The sequence below is a fragment of the Etheostoma cragini genome, chromosome 10 (genome assembly GCF_013103735.1).
Source record: "Etheostoma cragini isolate CJK2018 chromosome 10, CSU_Ecrag_1.0, whole genome shotgun sequence".
Classification (NCBI taxonomy): domain Eukaryota; kingdom Metazoa; phylum Chordata; class Actinopteri; order Perciformes; family Percidae; genus Etheostoma; species Etheostoma cragini.
The window spans coordinates 7,333,835-7,339,633 of record NC_048416.1 but is presented as its reverse complement, the minus strand read 5'-3'; the positions used below and the strand labels follow the sequence as shown (position 1 = coordinate 7,339,633).

The 5,799-nt window shown below is 45.7% G+C and overlaps 1 long non-coding RNA gene across 1 annotated transcript in view; it reads left to right on the top strand.

Moving 5' to 3' along the window:
• LOC117951416 overlaps positions 1-5,799 on the top strand; it is an 8,223-nt gene that overhangs the window by 1,048 nt on the left and 1,376 nt on the right. The window contains exon 2 of the long non-coding RNA XR_004658181.1: positions 5,233-5,236. This is a non-coding gene — a long non-coding RNA (uncharacterized LOC117951416). The remainder of the gene's footprint in view (positions 1-5,232; positions 5,237-5,799) is intronic.

Below are 5,799 nucleotides of genomic sequence, written 5' to 3'. Positions count from 1 at the left end.
CTGTGGCAGACACTGGAGCTCAAACAACTGTGATATCAGAGGAGCTGTACCAAAGTATTCTGAAGAGCAACACAGCACTGCATATTTACACCAGACCTACCTACTGAATGCAGGAGTTGGAGATGGCATAAAAGCTAAACATGGACTCACAGTGACCTTTCAAATTGGATCCAAGTCTATTAAGTGGGAAGTGCATGTCAATCTGAAAGAGCTGCAAGCCTTCCTTGGGTTATGTAACCACTACCGCAATTTCGTCCCAAGATTTGCAGGACTGGCAAGCCCCCTTTATAAGCTTCTCAAAAAAGGAACTGTGTTCCTATGGACTGATGAGCACCAAGCTGCTTTTACTAAGCTCAAAGAAAAGCTGACCACTGCTCCTGTATTGGGGTATGCTCGTGCTGAAGGCAAGTTCATTCTTGATACAGACGCCTCAAACAACAGTGTCGGAGCTGTTCTGTCGCAAGTTCAGTGGGGGGAAGAGAGAGTTCTGACATATGCTAGCAGCCACCTTTCACCAGCTCGACAAAGGTACTGCGTCACCCGTCGTGAGTTACTTGCTGTTGTTCGTTTCACACGCCAGTACTGCCACTATCTACTGGGCAGAAAGCTCCTACTTCAAACAGACCATGGCAGTCTCACCTGGTTGTTCCGGTTCAAATGTCCTGAAGGACAGCTTGCCCGCTGGCTTGAAGAGTTAAGCCAGTATGACTTCCACATTGAGCATCGAGCCGGTAAGCAGCAGGCTAACGCAGATGCCATGTCAAGACTGCCAGGAGAAAATGTGGACAAATGCGACTGTTACCAGGGAGGGATAAACCTGTCGAATCTGACATGCAAAGGGTGCAAGTACTGCCAGAAAATTCACCACTAGTGGGCCAAGTTTGAAGAGGATGTTGATGATGTAGTGCCACTAGCAGTGAGGTGCATCGAGCCCCAGAGTGACACAAACAGCGATGGCACTCAGTCAGTGGAAGATCAGTCATCTCCTCCTTTACCAGAGAGCCCAGGAGTTAACTGGCTTGAATCCCTTAGCCCTGAGCAACTGGCAACATTCCAGAAAGCAGATTCCAACCTTAACACCCTGCACAAATGGAAGGAAGCAGGGAAACTCCCCACCAACAATAGAGTGATGCTCGAGAGCCCTGCAGTTAGGAAGTTCTGGCTCTGTTGGAACCAAGTCACACCGAGACAAGGAGTCCTCTACTACTCCTGGGAAAGAGTTGGAGACCAGCACCCAACCTTGCTGCTATTAGTTCCAGCGTCCATGCGGAAGGAAGTCCCACAGTCATGCCACAACCCTCCATACTCTGGTCCCCTGGGAGAAGCTACAACCCTTGAGCGTGTGCGTCAAAGCTACCATTGGTATGGCATGGGCAGAGATGTTCACCTTTTTGTCAAGAGGTGCCCACACTGCAGTGCATGCAAAACCACAGGACCAACAAAAAGAGCCAAATTGCAAAGTTACCAAGTTGGAGGACCCCTGGACCTGCAGATTACCAAGACCAGGACTACCCCCTACCACCCGTCCTCTAATGGACAGGTAGAGCGGTTCAATGGGACCTTATTGCAGATGCTCCGATGTTATGTGAACCAGGACCAAAAGAACTGGGACGAGATTGCCACTGCTCACCGCAGCCTACCGCAGTTCAAGACACACAGTGACAGGGTTCACACCCATCAGACTTACAGTATGCTTGGCAGGGAGTTCCATCAACCAGAGGATATCCAGTCTGGTACCGCAAAACTCAAAGCCGACCCACTGGAAGTAGCGGATTTCCTCTACAATCTGGAAGAAGGCTTAAAAGAGGTGCACAGCATCCGCGCTGCACAAGAGCGACAAAAAATAGTGCATGACCTTCGAGGAAGTGAACATTCGTATAGTGTTGGAGACCTGGTGTTTGTCAAAGATGACTTGAAAAAAAAAGGACTAAGTCCAAAACTCTAAGCACTATGGAAGGGCCCCCTGATTGTTGCAGCACGCCGTGGTCCGGTACTGTACGAGATCCAAGGTCCCAAGCGCAGCACAGTAATGCATCATGACAGACTCAAGCCCTATGACAGTGAAGTAATACCAGTCTGGGTTTCACGCCAAAGAAGTAAAATGCTGCAGCAGTGCCAGGACTTAGACCTCCAACCCAATGAAGAGGATGTTCCCCCGGTGCCAATGCTGCCACTGCCAGGTGATTTAGGTGAGGCGTCCCAGCCCAAGGGTCTGAACGAGTCGTCTCAGTCCCAGGGTCCGGCGTGCCAGTCAGGAAGAAGACAAGTTGATACAGACTCTTCGGAAAAAACTGTTAAAACATCTTGTGGTCACATAGTAAACAGAACAGATAGGTTCAGACATTAGTTATAAGTTACATTAGCTAACAGTAATGCTAAAACACTGTCTATGTCTGAGCTAGAGGCCGACACAACGCAGTGCATCATCTAGAACAGTGGTTCTCAACCGGCGGGGGGGGCGCGGACTCTCTCCCGGGGGGGGCGCGAGTAGACTACAGGATGGGAGGGGAAAAAAAACTGTGCTCAACCACGGGAGCTGCCGTGAGCCCCTCTCCCGTCCAAAAGCGCTCACAGTCAGCAGTAGCCTCGCGCAGCAGGCACAGCCTGCAGTCAGAGCCAGGGCTGCCAACTCTCACGCATTGGCCGAGAGACACACGCATTTGACCGATTTCACACGCTCACACGCCACACCCCCGATTTCTCACGCTGAAGTGTCAACCCGGTCGGTCAAATTTCTGAAAGATGAGTTTATCTATAGATCTACCTGTTGAGCCACTCGCAATCAACTAGTTGTGCTTTCAGAGACTGTGAGGGGTTCAAGAGCGCTCCCCGGCTTCAGGTATGAGCTCTGAGTATCACAGACCTGTCCGTCGCTTCGTGTCCTCTCTCTCTGTAAAGATAGAGGTGAGCAGCGCGGCTGGTAGTGGAGTAACTTCAGTTCATTGTAGTGGACTCGTTCTGCTTTGGGCAGTGACGCGTTGCATCTGTGCAGACCTCCGATACTGAGCAGCGTACAGCCCCTTCTAAACTCTGTCAGAGACCAGAGACCCGAATGGGCCTCTGTGTCTGCGCAACGGTCTGAATGAGATCCACCATATCAGCGGAGCAATGACATGCACAGCAGACTATATAACAACTCTCCAAATCTCGGACAACAGAGATGGGAGGAGTTATATTTTGAATGTGCACAAAGTTTTAAACATGAACAGAAATCTGATTAAACACATCTGAGCTATACTATACTATATATACAAAACTATATATACTATACTATATTTACAATACTGAAACGTTGGGCCACTATTGTGCTTCTCTAACCTCTGTTCATCTCTAAATGTAACTGTAAATAATTCATTCAATGTTTCATAAAATGAACAATAGTCTTTATTTCCCCAAAAAAGTAAATACAGTAAGTGGGCCCAGAGGATGAGGGCCAAACATTACTGAGCCTTGGCACAAAGGTTAAAGGAATATAATTTATGTTACTCAGTGGTTCTCATTCTTTAGAATTTCAGTGGTCTTAGCTGATCCCTCAACATTAATTTAACTTTGGGTCACTGGTCCCTACACCAGGGACCCCTGGACCTGTTCCCCACAGACCCAAATCTTCTCAGCTGTTGCTGACATATGCTGCTGTCTCTTCATGTGGCTCATTATGTTTGGCACATTGTCCGGGTCAGTTCTTATATCAGAAGAGTTAATAATGTAAATAATGTAAATGCTGAATGCCCTAAAACCTGTTGATACTACAACAATGCAAAGGTTCTTAGCCCTACAGTTTTGCACATATCATGTAACACTTGATTTCTACATTTTTTTGCCAAAAAACTCTCCAGAAAGTGCCATTTCATGGTGTATTTTTCAAATTTTTTTCCCCTTGGGGGGCACACCCCCAGACCCCCCTAGGGAGAGCCCCATCCCGCCACATATAACAAATCCCAATTTAAACCCTGAAAGATAAACACCCAAAGAAATTGCTTTGTACACGGCAAAATATGGGACGGCCCATTATTATTATTATAATAATAATAACAATAATAACAACAATAAAGCATGTAACCTCATATAAATATATAGCAATAGCCTAGTAATGATGATAGGCCTAATACTACTCATAATAATACTAATAATAATACTAATAATAATAATAATAATAATATCTGCAAGCTCACATTAGAAGTCTGGTACTACCGCCAATTATAAAAATAGCCTAGTAATGATAATAGGCATACCTACCGCTACTGATAATAATATTAATAATAATAATAATAATGTGGGCCTAAAATAAATAGCCTATCTGTCTATCTATCTAGCTATCTATCTATCGTTCGTTCGTGGTGTGGGGGGCGTAGGGCACTAGGGCCCCAACTGCAAGAACCAGCTTTGGGGGGGCCCAGCTTGCAAAAGGTTGAGAACCCCTGATCTAGAACAACATTGGCTGTGATTGTAAACTAACCTGTTACTGGAGGAAGTAAAGTTCCTAAAGAAGATCCCTTGTTGTGTGTCTCATTATACCCACGCACTGCCATCCCACCGGAAGGTGAAGCACGACAATATACATGCTCTAAACAGAAACTATATAGAGGCATGAGTGCAAGGAAGAGTTCAATAAAAAATATTTAAATGTGGAGCATAGTGCAAAGGATACTGGGATAAATAGTATTATATTATATTACAATATGAACAGTATGAACATTATGAACATTATGAACAGTTGTGAAATAGGAAATGAGAATGATGAATAAATAAATAATTACCAAGAAATGAGAATGAGAATGATGAATAGTACTAAATAAGTGGAATAATAAGTGGAACCATTAAACAGGTGCTGTAGAGACAGTGTTATTGGGCTATGGATCAGAACTGAACCTGACACTGTGGGTCAAAAGTCAGCTGTTGATCAGAGAGATGGCTTGTGGGTAGAAACCGTTCCTGAGTCTGTTGGTTTTGGCGGACAGTGCTCTGTAGCGCCTACCAGAGGGGAGAAGCTGGAACAGGTTGTGCCGGGGTGAGATGGGTCTCCAGTTAAGGTTCCTGCCCGTTTCCTGACTCTAGAAGAGTATAGGTCATGAACAGAGGGCAAGTTGGCACCCATGATCTTTTCAGCTGTCCTAACTGTCTGTTTTAGTCTACTCCTGTCCTTTTTGGTGGCAGAACCAAACCAGACAGTCATGGACGTGCAGAGGACAGACTGGACTATGGCGGAGTAGAAGTGGACCAGCAGCTCCTTAGGCAGGTTGAGCTTCCTGAGCTGGCGCAGGAAGTACAGCCTCTGCTGGGCCTTTTTGATGATGGTGTCTGTGTTGGGCTCCCACTTCAGGTCCTGGGATATAGTGGATCCCAGAAACCTGAAGGATTCCATGGCAGACACACGGCTGTTGAGTATGGTGATGGGGGGAAGAGTGGGGGGTCTCTTCCTGAAGTCCACGATCATCTCCACAGTTTTGAGCGTGTTAAGCTCAAGGTTGTATTTAATCTGTCAGACCAACTGTCCCATTTAATCTGTCAGACCAATGGGACAGTTGGTCTGACAGATTAAATACTAAGTCCCAACAAAGAATGTTCTTCTTAAGGAAACTGCTGTCTTTTAAAGTCAGCAGCAATGTACTTCAGATGTTCTACTGTGCTTTTATTGAAAGTGTTCTTTCCTTTGCCATCATATGTTGGTTTGGCAATGCCACTGAAGCACAAAAAAAGTACATTGGAAAAATAATAATAACGTCCAGCAAACTTTCGGGTATTCCATTTCCAAGTATGGAAAGTTTATACAAAAATAGAATACTGAGAAAGGCAAATAGC